The 18,526-nt window shown below is 38.1% G+C and overlaps 1 long non-coding RNA gene across 1 annotated transcript in view; it reads left to right on the top strand.

The window, feature by feature from the left end:
- The first annotated feature begins 991 nt into the window (after positions 1 to 991).
- LOC140843506 (uncharacterized) overlaps positions 992 to 18,526 on the top strand; it is a 306,849-nt gene continuing 289,314 nt past the window's right edge. Inside the window, exon 1 of the long non-coding RNA XR_012121340.1 lies at positions 992 to 1,139. This is a non-coding gene — a long non-coding RNA (uncharacterized lncRNA). The remainder of the gene's footprint in view (positions 1,140 to 18,526) is intronic.

Here is an 18,526-nt window from a genome sequence, read left to right as displayed (position 1 = left end):
GTTCTGTTGAGGTCTAGAAGTGAAGATGGAGAGGAAAAGGAGTCTCGCCCCCCTTTCTGTTATGTCACTCAAGCTCTCCTCCTCATCCTGCAGATGGAGTAAGGACGCCCATTCCTGGGTCACAGGGATGTAGAAGACTCAGCTTGTACAAGGCTCATGCTCCACGGCAATGTATTAAAAACTTTCTAAAGTGACCCAGAACCTTTTGGCATGGCATGGTTGAGAGAAAAGTCTAGAAAGCAGAGGCCTGTGTATCTTTTCTCTTTCATCTGACTACTTGATTTACATTTTAAGCCTTTATTCCTAGGTTATATGTTAATAAAAATATCTTACAGTTTTTCTTATTAACTATAAAGTACTTTATATTATTTCATTTGACTCACACACTTTTGAGATACAGGTAGGACAGATGTTGTTACTCTCATTTTAGAGATGAGAAAATTCACTTGTAGAGATGACATATTTTGCCTCAGGTCATATAGACAGTGAATGCAAGTGGGATTAGACTGAGAATTGTGGTTTCTAACATGCAGTTGAATTTTCATAACTCAGTGCAACTTAATAAAAATTAACATTTATATTGTGTATTTAATCTCATAATCCTCAACCACCACATTATAAAGTAGGTTTCTGAAATTGCGATTTCACAAAGCCATGGACAGAGACTTAAAATAGAAGCTTAAGAGCATTGAATAAATCGCCCAAGGTCCATGATACGAAGTATTTGAACCTGCCACAGAGCACATTCTCTATTTTACTGCACATCTTCCCCAGGGCAAGCATTTGTTAATGAGAGGTAGGGCCATGGAATGGTTTCCTAAGGGACATACACCAGGAAGGGCAATCCCAGCCTGAAATCAAAACCAGATTTTCAATTACGTAGGAAACTGGAACGGTACTGTAGAATTTGAATTAAAATGCGTGGAGTAGCCTGCGTTATCTACGAGTTGACTTCCTGCAGTTTCGTCACCCTCAGTGAGCTGCTGTCTGGAAGCAGTTGTTCCTCCTGGCGAATCTCAGAAGGTCGATAGTGTACTTCGGTTACGTCACAATGCCTGCGTCGCTCACCTCACGTCATCTCATCATGAAGGCATTTTATACTCTCATGTGAAGAAGGGTATACTCTCATCACAAGAAGGGTGAGTACAGCGCAGTAAAATATCCCAAGACAGCACATTCACATAGCTTTTGTTAAAGTACATCATTATAATTGTTCTATTTTATTTTTGGTATTGTTGTTAATCTCTTACTGTGCCTAATTTATTAAACTTCATCATAGGTAAACAGTACAGGAAAAAACAGTATAAATAGGCTTCACTACTACCCACGGTTTCAGGCATCTACTGGGGGGTCTCAGAAAGTATATTTTTCCAAGGAGTGTATTTCCCGAAGAGACTACTGTGTATTTCTTTTACACTGAAACTTTAGTTGAGTCCAAATGCTCTTGGTTCCTAACACATGTCATTTCAATAATCTCTATTCTGACCAAGCATTTAAAGAATTTACTTGGCTTTTAAAAGCCTGTGTGGACTCACAGGCTTTCTTCCTTTCGTGGCATTTGTTCAGGCAACCTGATGAGACTGGAAGAGTTGAACTCCTGGAGGCATGACAGCTCTGTGCTGTTAGGTGACAGCTTTCAGGATCTGACAGACAATCTAATTGGTTTAACAGTGATTTGACTCTTGAGAAGTTAAAACCACCTTCAAATTACAATGTGATATAATAGGGAGGTTTGACAGAAAAAATAGCCTGCAATTTTTTTTTTCCCCTACACTTTATTGTTGGAGGGACGGACCACATTTTTTACAGAGTTAGATCTTAGAGATAAACATGTTCCCTTTTTGGAAAGCAAGGCTGGATTAAGAACTTTATCTGAATGTCTTATATTGAGCAAGTTTCTTTGAACTCATTAAAAAAATAAATAGAAATCTCTTATTTAAGAGAGAAGCTTGACAGAAAATCTTTGCACTTGCTGTCAATTTATTGACTTCCCTGCCTAAGTGGATGCTGGAAGATTTTCTTTAAATCATTCACTGAATAGTTTTAAAGTAATTTTAATCCTCACAATTATTCAGGGCCTTTATTTGGAATGAGGAAGGACAACCAATTTGTTTGTGTCCAAATACCAGTGTATTTGAATTATATTTACTTTCACATGTACCAACTAATGAATTAGTGAGAGTCACTTTTCATTTTTCAGAGACAATTAATCTTAAATAATTTATTTCATCTATAGAATCAGCAAGTATTAAACCACTTCCCAGGATATTGGTAAAAATCTATCTTCTCAATTTCAGCATATATTAAAACCCAAAATGAATACAACATTGAAATATGTGATCAAACTATTTGTACTACACATAGTTTAAAAGCCTAATGTTGAGAAGGAAATTATAAAATTATATATACATATGCATATAAAATAATTTTTTCTTTAGAACTTTAATGGTTTAACTTCTAGGACATTTGGTGACTTCTACTGGTCATCCAAGCAACCTGCTCTCCATGTGTCCTGGGTTGACTGAACATTCCTAATGCACTGCTTCTGACAGTTGACTTCAGTACAATCAGATGCAGTGTTACAGCATCTCTTTATACTAAAGAATTTGCCAACCATCCCTGCATAGGATGGGTTTCCTGTGTCTGAGTTTTGGTTCAGTGTGCTTGTAGATAGGGGGACAATTTAAATGATGAGACAAACCTCTGTGTTTTATCGGTGATATCCTACAGTGGAAGACAAACAAAACCAAAATAAGATGTCCATTTGTGAGAACAAAACCAGGACCATATTCTGACATTTCCTTGGGACCCCTTTGATGTATAATTTTCCTAGTTTTTCTTTCTGTTAATTTTTTTCCTAGTCTGTCTTATGTCAAGTGAATCCAATATCACAGTTAGTTTAGTTTCCCTGTCTAACACGGGAATCTTTGGTTTTCCAAGGTTATTCCTAGGATTCAGCAGATAGTGGGACCATAGAATGCTCTAGTAAGGGCTAGGAGAAAAGTAATTTGGGACTTTTGCTGGGGCTGTGGATTACCTGAGTTAGAACACTTCTATCTCGAATATACAATACTGGGAGTGATTTTTAGAGACTGAGTATTCACCCTAAACTGAGTTACTGCTGTGCAGTCAGCACTGACTTGTGACTCCACGCCCAGGTTTCATCATGTCTGTGTTAGTTACATGATCTTGGGAAAGGTAATTGCTCTTCCTGTTAAGCCTCAGTCTCCTCATCTAAAAAATGTGGATAACAGTAATAATAATAAAAAGGATATCATAAAAAAATAAAATGATGTAACCAGATGCTTTGCTATAGTAGGTGCTCCAGAAAATGCACTGCTCTTATTCTTACATTAGCTAAAGGGGCAGAAGGGATAGTTGAAAGACTGAAGATTTCAGCTAAATTTTATTCATTCTTTCTGAGGCCTCACTGCTCCAGAGACTAGGTTGGGCATTTGAACATATATTCATGGGACAGGGACAGAGAGGAAATATAGCTAAATAGTAATTCATGAGTAGTAGAATTAGATGTGTTTTTTTTTGTTTCTTCTTTATACTTTTCTGTACTTCCCATATTTTCTACCATAAATGTGTATTACTTTTTCAATTTTAAGATTTGCCTTTAAAAAAACCCCTATGCTGCACTTTGTAATTTTTCTTCCTGTTAACACAGCTCTAGGAACATTGAATTCAGTCCCCTAGAGAGATTCTGAAGGAGGATAGTTGCCATTAGTACTTCAATAGGGTCTGAGATGTGGGCTACCCTCAGGAAGCTGGAAACACGGCTTAGGAGTCAGACAGACCCAGGCTTGAATCCAAACTACACAGCCTTGGGAATGTTACTGCGTCTCTGTATCCTGATCTGTAAAATGAGAGGGACAGCATCTCCTTTTAAAGGTTGTTGTAAGCGTCAGGTTAAGTGAGAGTTCTTATGCAGCATGTTTAACACAGTTCAACCCATAAAAGTGTTCATGTAACAAGGGCTCTTATTATTTGCTGGAAGGTTATTGAAGGTCAGCTTCCTCCTCTTCCTGGTGAAGCAACTGGAGTGCATGGAAATTACATGACTTTTCAGATATGTCCAGGTAGTAAAGACAGAGCCTAGACTAGAAAACAGGCTTACTAACATCTGTACAATGTTCTTTCCGAAAGACAGGCACTCCCACATGTTCATCATTGAGTCCAATCTTCACAATTTGTTTCCATATCCATATAACACCCTACTATAATTTGCTTAATATTTTTCTTTATGTTTACTTTTTTTCACTTAAATAAATTTGTTTAGAAATATGTCATTATTTAAGTTGTAAATTTGGCATCATGTCTTGAACAAAAGGTAATTATAAAATAAATAAAATAATTTCATTGTGTTTTATATATTTATGTTATGTATTTTATATAACTATATACTGTGAGAAGCAAGTTAAATGCCAAAAAGATAATAACTTGTGAGAGAGTCTTTAAGAGAGCAGAGCACTTCGTGCTGTCAAGGACTTGGTGCCTTGGTAGCAAGAAATGGGGAAGCAGAAAGGTGTTGAATCGAGGTAAGACTCTGGCCATTTGCACTTAGGGTTTCAGAATGAATCAGAATGTGTGATAATGCACAAAGATTGGTCATGGAGTGAGTGCTTAACCAGAGTAGGATGTCGTTTCTGTTTCAGAAATGTCTGAAACCATCATATGCTACTCAACAGATTTCTTAAAGGATTATACATGTTCAAGAATCTTCCTACTGTGTTCTAACTGACGACTCTGCCATCCATCCTGCTCTCATGTTCTCTCACTGTCTAAGATGGTTGTGTATCAGCTGATGCTGTTACTCTTATGCTAATGCATCAAACATGAGTTTTGTAGCAATAAGGCAATCCATTTTTTGTTTCAGGCTATAATGAACTGAGAGGGGTACACCATTAAATGCACTTCTGAAGGGGAGCATGGGAGTGCAACATATACATCAGTCAAATAGCCAAAAAAGGGACTTTTGCAGGACTGGTTAGGATGTCAATAATGTGACCACATGCAGAACAGAAGGTGTAAGGCATGTTGACAAGAAACCTCATGAGAGGATAAATTTCCAGGGTTTTCTTCAGCAATGTGCTCTTTATCTCAATACTTTCAGAAAGAAATTGAGTGTGAGTAGTATTGGCACTAAGATACAAGCTGATTCATGCAGCAGGACCCCAGGATGTCCCAAGAGCTGGAGATATGAGGCACTGCTGAAAATGGGGGTTATGAGGGTCATGGATAGGAAAGGGATGAGAATAGGAAGGTTGGTTCCAAGTCTGTACAAAGCACAGGGGCACTTTGGAACTTCAGGTTTATGCCACTCTGCAAAACTGGCCCACTGCTTCTCCCTTATCTGAGCAGCAGACTGGGTGTTTGCTCTCTGGGGAGACTGAGCCAGAGGAAGGAACTCAGGGCTTGGGGATTCCAGGCACAGATGGGCGTTGGGTAGTCACGCTAATATCAGGGAACACATTGAAAGTCCACATACTGAATGGTAATAACCTCACCCAACTTCTTCCACTTCCCTCTGAGAAAATAGGGTAGCCAAGTTATGTAGTTAAAGGCACTGGGATTTTCTTCTGGAAAAACTGACCAGCTCAAGAAGAAAGATTTACAGGTAAACAACATTAAATGACCCCTGGAAATGGTTCAGCCTAGGAATTATGAAATGAAAGATGCTAATTGACAAGCCCTGACTATGCACACTCTTTAGGGCTTTTTGGAGAGTTTCTAGTATAAAAAAAACAGGACAAAACAAGCGAAGTAAGGAATTCAGAGATACAGGAGACAATGCACAAAGCTAAAGAAAACCTTATATATTCAGAAAGAGAAAAGAACTTATTGTCTCTATGGAGCAAGAACTGGATGCAATAAAAAAGGGACACAGAAATGGCTTTTGGACACTAAAAATATCATAGCAATTAAAAACTAAAGAAAAGTTTGAAGGTAAACTTGATAAAATTTCCCGAAAGGGTAGACTAAGAAGACAAAGAGGTGGAAAATAAAGAGATAAAAGAGGATTAAAGAGTCTGTAGAGGGGGCCAAATATCCAGGTAAGAAGAGTTTCAGAAAAAGAGAAGAGGAAGTAAGAAAGAAAATTGTCAAAGAAATAGTTCAAAAATTTCCAAAAACCAGAAAACATGACTTTTCAGGCTGAGAGAAAGCACTTGAGTGTCCACCTCCTTCCCCACAAAAAAGGAAAAGAATCTATATGCATTACCATGAAATTCGGAACTCATGGAATAAAGGGAAGATCATAAATGCTTCTAAATTTAAAAGGCTATAATTGAAAGTCACTGGATTTCTAAATAATATCACTGGCAGGTAGAAGTCAACGAAGCCAGACTCAAGTTCTGTATTGTAAAAATGGGCAAAAAATCATGTTTTGAGAATCAAATGATAAAAACATGTAAAATTTAGTATACTTGGTGTCCACAGTGGTTATTATTAGTAGATAGTGAGTAACTTGAAGACAAGAATCATGCCTGACTCAACCTCCTGTCTTCTACAGTGCCAGCCATCATACAAGGGTGGGCACATGTTAGTTCTCACTAGGTGTTTGTTGTGTCCAGTGGGAAACATGCAAAGCGATGATGTGATTGATGGCCATAGGAAATTCCCAGAGAAGAGGTGAAAGTACTCCTGTAGTTTTTTGTGGTAGACTAAGGGTCCCTGGTGTGCGGCTCTGTTTTTGGGCACATTCCTTGCATAGTCTCAGGTCAAAAGAATAGTGGGAGATGGGCTAGAAACACTATTTTTGAAACATTGTCCATGCTGATAGTGATGCTAAACATGGAGCCTGCCGAGTTTGCTGTTTGAGACTCCTGGACGGAAAGTATATGTACATTCAAAGCATAGCTAATAGAGATGAAGAACGAATCATTTATATGGATAATTTAAATGACCCATCCTTCCTCTCGGTACACATGTAGAATGATTAATTAGTATTCTGTATCTTTCTGGCACTTCTAGTCAACATAAAAAGGGAGGAAAAAGCACTAAGCTATATAATTAGAAAGGAAGGGAGAATATTTTTTATTACCTGTGACATGAAAATTAACTATTTTTATGAGTTAATAAAATAATAGTTTTATGGAAGATGACGTGAAAAATCATGGAAATAAAAAGATTTTAGCAAATATAAGATTAATATATAAAAACTGACAGCACTCCCTTATACCAGAAATAACTTGTTAGAAATATAATAAAAAATTCTAACCCACAATAGAAAATGTTTGGGAATAATAAGTAAATATTAATAAACAATAAAACCTAGGAGGCTTTCAATTTGATGCCAGCTGCCCCCTTTACTTTTAAATGATAGATAACGACCCCTTGCCATGGAAGGCTGCTCCTTGGCACCAAGCCTTGGCACAAATCCCATTGCAGAGAATATGCTCAGAGTCCGCACATCGGTGGTGAGAACCTGCTCTGGAGGGAAGCTGCCTAGACTTGAAGCCCAGCTCCAAGAGGCAAGAGGCCAGTCACTGGCAAGCTCTGCTCCTAATTGTCTCATCTGTTCAATGAGGCTAATAATTTTATTGAACATGGTTGTTGTGAGCATTAAGTGAGTTAATATATATAAAGCCTGTAAAACAGTGTCTGGCACATGGTAGTTGCTAGAAAACCTGTAGGCTGCCCTTAGGATTGTCACCGTGTATCCTGCTTGATATCATCTACTATGTGTTCCTACAAAATCTAGTTTCCACTTACTGCATTCCCTCAACAGTTATAATGCAGTCAAACTAATTACCATTTTCTTCCAAAATATTAACAGGGAAAGGGTAGATGTGTGCAGAGCAAAGATGGGTTAAACTCCAATGTTCAAGGGATTTAGGTATGTTCTCCTGAATGTGCATTCTACTTTCTACTTCAAAACCTCTATGAAGAAGATTCCATCTTATAAAACCTCCTGATGGTTTTATAAAACTATAAAACCTTTCTAAAGGGGAGACATGCTGCATCCCAGATGAGATTTAACATCATAGATGCGTCAATTCTTCCCAAACTAATTTATACATTTAATTTCAGTGTAATAATAAAAGATACCTGCCCTTTTATGCTAATTTATTAAGTTAATTTTAAATTTTTATTGAAAGACTAAATGCACCAGAAATGTGCCCCCTTCCCCAATGAAAAAATAGTGATGGTGTTTGCTTTACTGTAAATCTTATCAAACAATGATGTTATAAGGATAGAAGCATTTTAATGCTGGTATCTAATGCACTATCCAATATGGTAGTCACTAGCTACATGAGGCTATTTACATATAAATTCATTAAAAGTAAACAAGGTGGAATTATAGTTTTTAGCTATTGTTTCAGTGCTCAATAGTATGTATAGCTGCTACTTTAGCACAGATAAAGAACATTTCTATTATCACAGAAAGTTCTGTTGATAGTGGAAAGGAAAACTGAATAGCATGGTCAAGAGGGTGTGAAAGTCTTCAGAAAATAATATATAATGGTCAGGCTGAGGTATGTATTATACCTTATATAGGTATAGTTACAATACTTTGGAGGTCCGCATGGAGGGTCAATTAATTCTAACTTGGGGGAAGCAGGACAGGAGGAGTCACAGAGGATATTTGAACTGGTCTTGAAAGGAGAAAAGGATTTTATTGTTCCTCCTTTTCCACATCAAAGAACTGAGGTACTAGAGGATTTTCTGAAGTACTTAGGCCAGTGCCTGGTACACAGAGTGCTCAGGAAAAAAAAAAGTGTTCTCAGTGAGTGGACTGAAATTTGCAGATCAGGTCGTGTGAGCCTATGGTTTGCTTGGGGGAAATGTGATTGGAGGCCTGGTGCACAGGATTTGTGTGAGACACTGGGAGGCAGAGGAGGATGAGAGGAGAGAAGACTGGATAGGAGGGTTGAAAGATAACTTGGAATCAGAAAATAGAGGGCATTATATTGTTTGCTTATGAGTTTGGCCTGTGTCCACTAAGCAATGCGGAGCTAATCGGGGATCTGGAGAGTCATGAAGTCAGATCCAATTGTAATCTAGAAAGGTAAGTTTGGTGGCAGCAGTGGCTTTTTGAAATAACTAAGGCTTGGAAAAGCTATTGAATTAAGCAATTAATTAGTGAGGTGTCCCTCCTAAAACATTTAGATCCTTTTTTAGCTAGAGAAAGCTAAATACCCAAGTATAGAGTATAAAAATAACCAGTTCACTGTGATGGTAAAGAGTATGAAACAGTTTACCTAGTGGTTAGGGCAAGTTTCAAGGAGCTTTGACAGAAATTCATTGCTGTCCAACTCCGACATTTAATCAGCTTTGTCCTTCCCTTTCTAATAAAGGAAACAGATGGGTACAAACAGGGGCACTGAAGGCTAAGTGACCAGCACGTAGTGGGCATCTAGAAACCATGCAAGGATAGACTTCTCTTCCTCTACAGTCTTTGTACTCTTGTGAACTTTGTTGCTAAGGAATCTGGCCAGGATGCTTGCATGTAAAAATGAATGTATATTATAAGAGAAATCAAAGATTCTGGTGTTGAGTCAATGTCCTCTCTGGTAACCCCCAGATCTTTAGCCTTTTCGAAGGAAACCACCACTGGGATAGATCACCCCCTTAGTGACTGTTTCCCACAATTACTGTGCTTACAGGGGCTCCTTAGCATGCACACTGGGCTAGGTGCCATGTAAACCGTGGGACCTGAAGTGGACCCCAGTGGAGCTCACAGGTTAAACAATGGGACAGGACTAACAAATGGGGGCAGTTAACCTAATGAGAAACTGTTGGAGCAGCTGCCCTCCCTGTGGGTTTCCAGTACTAAAGGCATCAGGCTATAGCAGAGATTACAGTCTTCAGCCTGTGCTGGATTCTCAGGCTATCTGAAACCCCTCATCTTCTCACAACGGATTGCTCAGCCAAGGTGTCACTGACCCTAGTTTGGAACTGCTGAATCAGAGAATGCCTTGTGTGGTCCAAAGCTGCGTTAATCTTAAGGCATTCAGAAGATGGCAACATTGGTACAGCCTGAGATGCCTTTAATGCAGATGTGGCCCTGAAGGATAGGTGTGTCTGGATGGGCAGGAGCTGAGGAACTTCATAACCTCTTGTCTTTCAGGTCCAGGAATAAAAATGCTGATATGATGCTATTCAGGTCCTCAAAACAAAGCAAAGTTCAAAATGGAGCAGAACACTTCAGTAATATTTCTCAACAAACATATACTGAGAAACTGCTCTGTGTCAACTCTTGAGCCAAGCAGCAGGGAAACAAAGATGAGAAAGGTGTGACACCTTCCCTGGAAAAGCTTCTTGGCTGAGGTTGGAGAAAGATCTAACTTAGCATCTTTTCATTTCCTGCATCTATTGGAAGACAACAATGTCCTGTATACCTAGCCAAAGGTAGTTTTATCTATCCATGTGAAAGAGGAGCCAAGCATGTGGAATCTCAGCTAACCCGTCATTCAGGCCAGTTAATCACTCCATGCTCATGTGACCCTTCTGGGTCCCCTTGTAAGGTCTTGAACTTGGGCAAATGGCAGTTAGGCTGTAAATTTTGCTGACGTAAGTGATTCTGGGCTTGACACGCCAGATTCTAAGAGGTTCATTTTTCTTCTTTTCAAAACCTAATCTTTCCAATATCCACTAAAGAACTAGAATGTTACTTTAATGCAGTAACCATTAAGCCAGAAGAATGATGGTTATAATATTTGCTGATGCTTTGAGTGACTTAACATTTTAAAAAATATGTTCCAATGGAAAAGTATTAAATTCACTTGAATACTTATTATTTATATGTTTAAAGGGATTCAGAATTATTATATTTCTACAGTTTCAGTCATAAAAACATTGTTATAATGGTTTGCTTAATTTCTGTTCATATCTCAGCCATCCTGTAATTCTAAGGTCATATTTGTCACCTTCTCTCTGCACTCTTCCCCAGTCTATTTCTCCTCCTCCTTCCCACCCCATCCCTGCCCAAGGGGTTGAACGCCCTCCTTCTAAGCAGTAAGGATCTGAATACTGAGGACCTCTTTGGCTCCTCCCTTTCTAGTACCTCTGTATCTAGTCATTGGTCAAATCCTATCTTGCCATGTTGCCTCCCCCAAATCTGTTCTCTTCTATCACTTCGGTAATGAAACCCAGTTTTTAACTTGCTACATGGCTGCTCAAAATAAAGACTGCCTCTCCCAGTGTTTCTTTACAGCTAGGTGTGTTTCTGTGTCTTTGTTCTGACAAATTAGATATAAGTGGGAATGCTGTGCAGCAACTTCTAGGAAGCTTCTTCAGAGACAAAACTATGTGTGCCATTTGCCATGTTGTTTTTGTCCCTTCCTCCCGTGTGCTCCCTGGCTGGAGCTCAAGCAGCCATTTGGAAACATAAGGCAACATACCAAGGATAGTGGAGCAGCAAGACAGGACAGCAAGCTGCCTTCCAGTGCGGAACTGCCCTCCCAGCCCTAGACTGCTTCACTTTGAATTCCCTTCACATGAGAGAAAATCAAATTACTGTCTTTAAAAACAAATCAACAACACTGCTTTGAGTTGCCTCTTAAAGGACTCAAACCTGATCCCGAGTGATACACATGCTTGTGCTTGTGTCCCATTCTTGCCATTCTCACTATTGTTATCAATCTCCCAGGAGGCTAAAAAACAATCTAATGTAGGTGATCTAGTCAAAGGATTAGAAGCACAGAGTCTGGAAGAATTCCTGTTCTCTTCTTTGCTCTCTATCTAGCTTTATATCTCTGTCCTCAGTTCCCTCATTGTTAAATGGGGACCTCGTGAGTTTAGTGAAAGGAATGAATGACATAGTGTCTATGAAAAATTTGTATGCATAGTGTCTGGAGGTAAGTGCCCCATATGGGTAACTTCCCTTGATGTTGTCATCTTGTTTAGTTTGACCTAAGGGAGGGATCTTAGAACAAATGCCCCTGGACGTGATATACTGATTCAATGATGTGCTAAGTAGAAACCTGCCATTCGTATTCTTTTCAGCTAAATCATTTTTATATTTATATCAAAATGTTATATTTGGCATATTTATGTTTACATTTAAGCTCAAGTTGCTCACTTTTATGGACCATATTAAATCACGGGCTTGCAGTGACCATGCTGTACATATTGATGTGGCATATTTCTCAAAGTACTTTTTTGGCACCATCTTTTTTTATTAGGGTATTATTGATAATACATTCTTATGAAGGTTTCACATGAAAAAACAATGTGGTCACTACATTCATCCCTGTGATTGTGCCCCCCCCATACCCCTGCAGACACTGCCCATCAGTGTAATAAGATGCCACAGAGTCACTGTTTGACTTCTCTGTGCTACACTGTCTTCTCCCTGATCCCCCACCACCACCATGTGTGCCAATCGTAATACCTCTGAATCCCTTTCTCCCTCCCTCCCTACCTGCCCTTTCCCACCCCTCTCCTTTGGTAACTTAGTCCATTCTTGGGTTTTGTGGGTCTTCTGTTTGGTTCCTTCAGTTTTTGCTTTGTTCTACTGCTCCACAAATGAGGGAAATCATTTGGTACTTGTCTTTCTCCACCTGGTTTTCTCACTGAGCATAATACCCTCTAGCTCCATCCATGTTGTTGCAAATGGTAGGATTTGTTTCTTTCTTCTGGCTAAATAGTATTCCATTGTATATATGTACCACATCTTCTTTATCCATTCATCTACTGATGGACACTTAGGTTGCTTCCATATCTTAGCTATTGTAAATAGTCTGGCACAATCTTTTATACTGTCTTCTTTGGCAGTGGAGCCTTCTGTGTCAAGGTTTTCTATTATCTTCTGGAGGATTACTCTGCTTTTTTTCTGTAGGCTTTTTTCATGCAAACAAAAGCCAGCAATTACTTTCTTTCCAGATTAAAATTCAGAATTCTAGTCAAGCATTTAAGCCAAATCATTTTTATATTTAATATTTTTCTTTCCAAGGATCCTTTAAAAATTAAAAAAATGGTTTAATATATTCATGCCAATAGTATTCATGACCTGGCCGAAATCTGCATCATTTTTGAATAGTTATTCTTAACAGAAAAATCTTTATTTTGAAATCGGCACCGACTATTGGTGCCTTGTTTATAACTGTGACCCAACAACTATACCAAGATTTCCCCATTACTCTAGTCCAAGTGCTCTTTTCTGCTTTTCCCATGTTAATTCCTCAGTCCTGTGCATCACTGCACAGAACTTGATCACGTCACTGTTTTGCCAAGAGCTTTGGTTCCCAGGCTCTTTCTCCTCGGCTGTCCCTCTGTTATAGTCTCTGTTCTTCCATACAGATGCCATTAGTGCCATGAAACCTCATACCTGCAGCCAAAAGTGGTATTTGACTCTTCTGTCTTCCTTTATCAAAAGGGAAAAATCTCCAGAATCATGTATTTTTAGAATTAGGATATTTTGCCTCAGATTGTTCAATTTATTCATAATTGCTATAACTGAACATAAGTGGGCTAGGCTCCCCTTGGCCTCTCCCTATGTTGAATGTTTTTTTCCACGAGGACCTTGTAGGGCAGGCGGTTAGAAAGCTAGGATCCAAAGATAGAAGCAGAGATCAAATTCATGAACAGCAATGTTGGAGAAGTCAGAGAAAGAAATTGAAACTGGACTTGATCCAAACTTTAAATCTTGTTGGATTAATGACCATGTGAGTCAGAAACAAGCATGATTAAAGGAAAATGACAGTGGATCTTGAGAAGTCAGTTTGATTTCTAGGAAAGTTCATGAATTTCTGTTACAGGCTAGGATGACCAGCGGAACGTGGATGATCGAATTGCTGGGTGGGAGAAGTGGAGGCAGAAACCCAATAGGACCAATCACCTCTGTGTCTATAAGGGGTCTTAAAAGTATTTTTCTATTATTTTAAAAAACAGGTTGAGTGGTGTGACATTATTAGAAGGAGAGACAGATGGTGGCACTAATTTGTCTTGTCTAAATGATGCCTCTTGGCTCTGCTCCTTGGATTCTGGGTCACGTTCTGTATGTGTTGGCTGGCTAGCAGCCTCTTCAGGCAATGAACTGGTAGAAAGGGGCTCAGCAGTGAGCCAGAAGTGGAAACCCTTGCTGCTATAGGATGGTAGAAATATGCAGAATCAGCATCCTGAAGGTGGGAGTTGAGCCAAGCTAATCATTAGTACTTCTGCAAACTGCAAGTTCTGGATGTTGCTGCAGAGTTATGCTGAGTATTAAATTGGGGAATTTTCATGGTCCAATTGTAGGTTTTGCCCAAGGCAAGGCTGAAGGCTCTGTGGTGATTTTTATAAGTAGACCACTTACATCCTGGGAGCCCATGTGTTCTCCACCAGTTGTATTCTAGTGGTAGTGGTGTGTGAGTGCGTGTGTGCGTGTATACGTGTGTGCATAAATCTTTCAATGGAGGATTCAAAGTAATTTGAATTCTCTCCCCATAGCACTTCTTATCACTCACTGAGATGTTTATAAAAGTCTCCTAATTGATGTGCTTCGAGCTCCAGCCTTACATTACCTGCAATGCTTCATCTGTACTGCTGGGAAATCTTTTTGAAGCACAAAGCTAATGGTTCTTCATTGCCTAAAGTAATTTGGCCACATAGTTAAAGGTGACATTCACTTACATCTTTATGAAAAGCAGTTTTTACTGTGAAGGATGTGTAGAAAAAGTAGGTTGTAGGTTATGTGCTGGTACAGGATAAAGCCAAAATTCCTTAGTGGAAGACATGGCTCCTCACTCTAACTCTTGCCGTGTATCTCTGTAATCCTTTGCTGTACTCATGTCCTTCTGCACACAGTTTACTCTCCAGATTATTTTTTGTCCATGTGCCTTGTTCACATTACTGCCTTTGCCTAAAACGTTTTCCTAAATCTATTCTATTGAAAAAAGTATCCTTTCAGAATCCGTCCAAATGCTGTTCTTAATGATAACTTTTCAAACTCTTCTGAATGAGTGAGTTAGCTACCCTTCTGTCTGTTTTAATATTCTATGCATGTAATGTTTGTTTTTATCATAGCACTTATTTTTCATGCAAATGTTTTAGTATATTTTCATTGTTTATTAATAAATAAAAAGTCCATTGTGATGATCGTTTCATGCAGGTGATGTTCTTTTGGATTTACCAAAATTTACCTTTTTAAAAAGTTGTTTTTCTTTTTCCTAACGTCCAGTCTCCTATCTGGGATCATTTTCCTTCTGCCTGCAAAAGTCCCTTTATTGTATTCTGTAGTACAGACCACTGGTGATAAATTCTCTTAGTTTACATTTGTCTGAACAATTTAAAATTTCATCTTCATTCATTTTTTTTTTCAGTGTATGGAAGGTCCATGTTGGAAGTTGTTTTCTTTTAAGTGGAGTCTGTTGTGTTTGTTTAGAGTTCAGCGCTCAGGAGTGACGCTCCTTTTATGGTCATATGTCAATTTTTTTTTCCGTGACTACTTATAAGATTTTCTTTTTTGTCTTTGGATTACAACAGTTTCTGCACCTAGGTACACTCTCTTTGTAGCGATGTAGTTTGTGATTTGTAGAGTATCTTGAAACTATGGCTTGATTTTGTTGTTTCTTTCCAATTTTTCCTCTCCCTACTTTTTTAATGGGGCTTCAATGAATTCATGTTGTACTTTTGCATTGTAACTTTTGTGTCTCTTACATTATTTTTTGTTCTTTTAAAATGTGTCACAGTACATATTTTTCTCAGTGATTTTCTACTTTACTTATTCTCTTTGCAACTCTGTCTAATCTGCTATGAAATTTATTATTATTTTTAAATGCTAGCATTTATATTTGGCTTTTATTTATTATTTTCAGTTTACTGCAAAAAAATCCATAGTCTTATCTTTTATCTTCATGACTATGTACTTATATTTAAAGCCTTTATTTGATAGTTCCATTATTTGGATATTTTGTGTATCTGTTCCTATTGTTTGTGTTTCTCTAGGTTAGCAGGCATATTGCTTTGTTTACTCATGAACCAAACTTTTTTGATTGAATACTGGATGTTGTATCTAAATTTGTGACTAATTGTAGAATCTAAGATGATGTTACTATCTGCCAGAAATAATTTACTTTCTGAAAGGAGGATTTAGCAACCTGATTCTCAGCCCCTTTTCTAGAATTGGCAGTACCCTCGGTAGAAATGTGGTCTCAAATACCAGACTCCATAACCTGGGTTTCTTTTTTTCTACCAGATGGTCTTCATTAGCTTAGTACTCTAATGCCTTGAACCCTATTTATTATCTATCATTTCTAGTTATACTCAGAGAGAGGGTTGGTCTGCTGTTAGCAGAAATAAAATATGAATAATTAATCTTAATACTGGGAAAATTGCTTCAAATCATCAGAAATGGAGGACATAATCTTCTCTTGTTATCCGCGAAGAGGGATCATGAAGAAACATTCGTGGATTATTCCTCGGCTCTACTTTTAAGTGAATCATTCACCAACAGTTTATACACGTGAACTAGTAATTTTGATTATTCCATCTGAGAAGATGTGTACACACATGTATGGGCGATTATTTCCCTCTATCCTCTTTCTTAAGTACTCTTTCTTGGTTACATATGTTTTTCCTGAGAAATTATATCTCTAATCCCAATTATGATAAAAAAAATTTTTTATTGATTAAGGACATTTCTGTCTAAAGTAATATTTGTGAATTAAAATGTTCTCCTTAGGCATTCTTAGTAATTAAAGGTGAAGGAGGGTGTTTTGGTTGAGATTCATACAAACACATGAAGTTATTTATCACACTCTCCTAGAACAAGTCTGTTTACTCTGGGAAGACAAACTCTGTAAATGTCGAAGAGTTCTTGGAGGAAAGGCTTAGCTTTTCCATGGCTTACTAGGGCCCTGCATTTACTTAGGGTTAAGAAATGTGTAGACATGCTTGAGGGACTGGGACAGCTCTCCCCAAAGTCACATTGCAAGGAGGGGAACACATTCCTTGAGAAAAAAATCATATGAGTGTAAAAAGAATCAAAATACGAAGGATAGATCCACCAGGCAGAAAATAAGTAAGGACACAGAGGCACTGAACAACACCCTAGAACAGATGGACCTAATAAACAACTATAGAACTCTACATCCAAAAGCAACAGGATATACATTCTTCTCAAGTGCACATGGAACATTCTCCAGAATAGACCACATACTAGCTCACAAAAAGAGCCTCAGTAAACTCCAAAATATTGAAACTCTACCAACCAATTTTTCAGACTACAAAGGTATAAAAGTAGAAATAAATTCTACAAAGAAAACAAAAAGGCTCACAAACACATGGAGGCTTAACAACATGCTACTAAATAATCAATGGATCAATGAACAAATCAAAATAGAGATCAAGGAATATATAGAAACAAATGACAACAACAACACTAAGCCCCAACTTCTGTGGGACGCAGCGAAAGCAGTCTTAAGAGGAAAGTATATAGCAATCCAGGCACACTTGAAGAAGGAAGAACAATCACAAATGAATAGTCTAACATCACAATTATCAAAACTGGAAAAAGAAGAACAAATGAGGCCTAAAGTCAGCAGAAGAAGGGACATAATAAAGATCAGAGAAGAAATAAACAAAATTGAGAAGAATAAAACAATAGCAAAAATCAACGAAACCAAGAGCTGGTTCTTTGAGAAAATAAACAAAATAGATAAGCCTCTAGCCCAACTTATTAAGAGAAAAAGAGAATCAACACAAATCAACATAATCAGAAATGAGAATGGAAAAATCACGACAGACGCCACAGAAATACAAAGAATTATTAAAGACTACTATGAAAACCTATATGCCAACAAGCTGGAAAACCTAGAAGAAATGGACAACTTCCTAGAAAAATACAACCTCCCAAGACTGACCAAGGAAGAAACACAGAAGTTAAACAAACCAATTACGAGCAAAGAAATTGAAATGGTAATCAAAAATCTACCCAAGAACAAAACCCTGGGGCCGGACGGATTTACCTCGGAATTTTATCAGACACACAGAGAAGACATAATACCCATTCTCCTTAAAGTGTTCCAAAAAATAGAAGAAGAGGGAATACTCCCAAACTCATTCTATGAAGCCAACATCACCCTAATACCAAAACCAGGCAAAGACCCCACCAAAAAAGAAAATTACAGACCAATATCCCTGATGAATGTAGATGCAAAAATACTCAATAAATTATTAGCAAACAGAATTCAACAGTATATCAAAAGGATCATGCACCATAACCAAGTGGGGTTCATCCCAGGGGTGCAAGGATGATACAACATTCGAAAATCCATCAACATCATCCACCACATCAACAAAAAGAAAGACAAAAACCACATGATCATCTCCATAGATGCTGAAAAAGCATTTGACAAAATTCAACATCCATTCATGATAAAAACTCTCAGCAAAATGGGAATAGAGGGCAAGTACCTCAACATAATAAAGGCCATATATGATAAACCCACAGCCAGCATTATACTGAACAGCGAGAAGCTGAAAGCATTTCCTCCGAGATCGGGAACCAGACAGGGATGCCCACTCTCCCCACTGTTATTTAACATAGTACTGGAGGTCCTAGCCAAGGCAATCAGACAAAACAAAGAAATACAAG

The sequence above is a fragment of the Manis javanica genome, chromosome 9 (assembly GCF_040802235.1).
Source record: "Manis javanica isolate MJ-LG chromosome 9, MJ_LKY, whole genome shotgun sequence".
In the NCBI taxonomy this organism is placed as follows: domain Eukaryota; kingdom Metazoa; phylum Chordata; class Mammalia; order Pholidota; family Manidae; genus Manis; species Manis javanica.
Note: the sequence above shows the minus strand (reverse complement) of the source record. Positions and strands in the feature narration are given on the sequence as shown.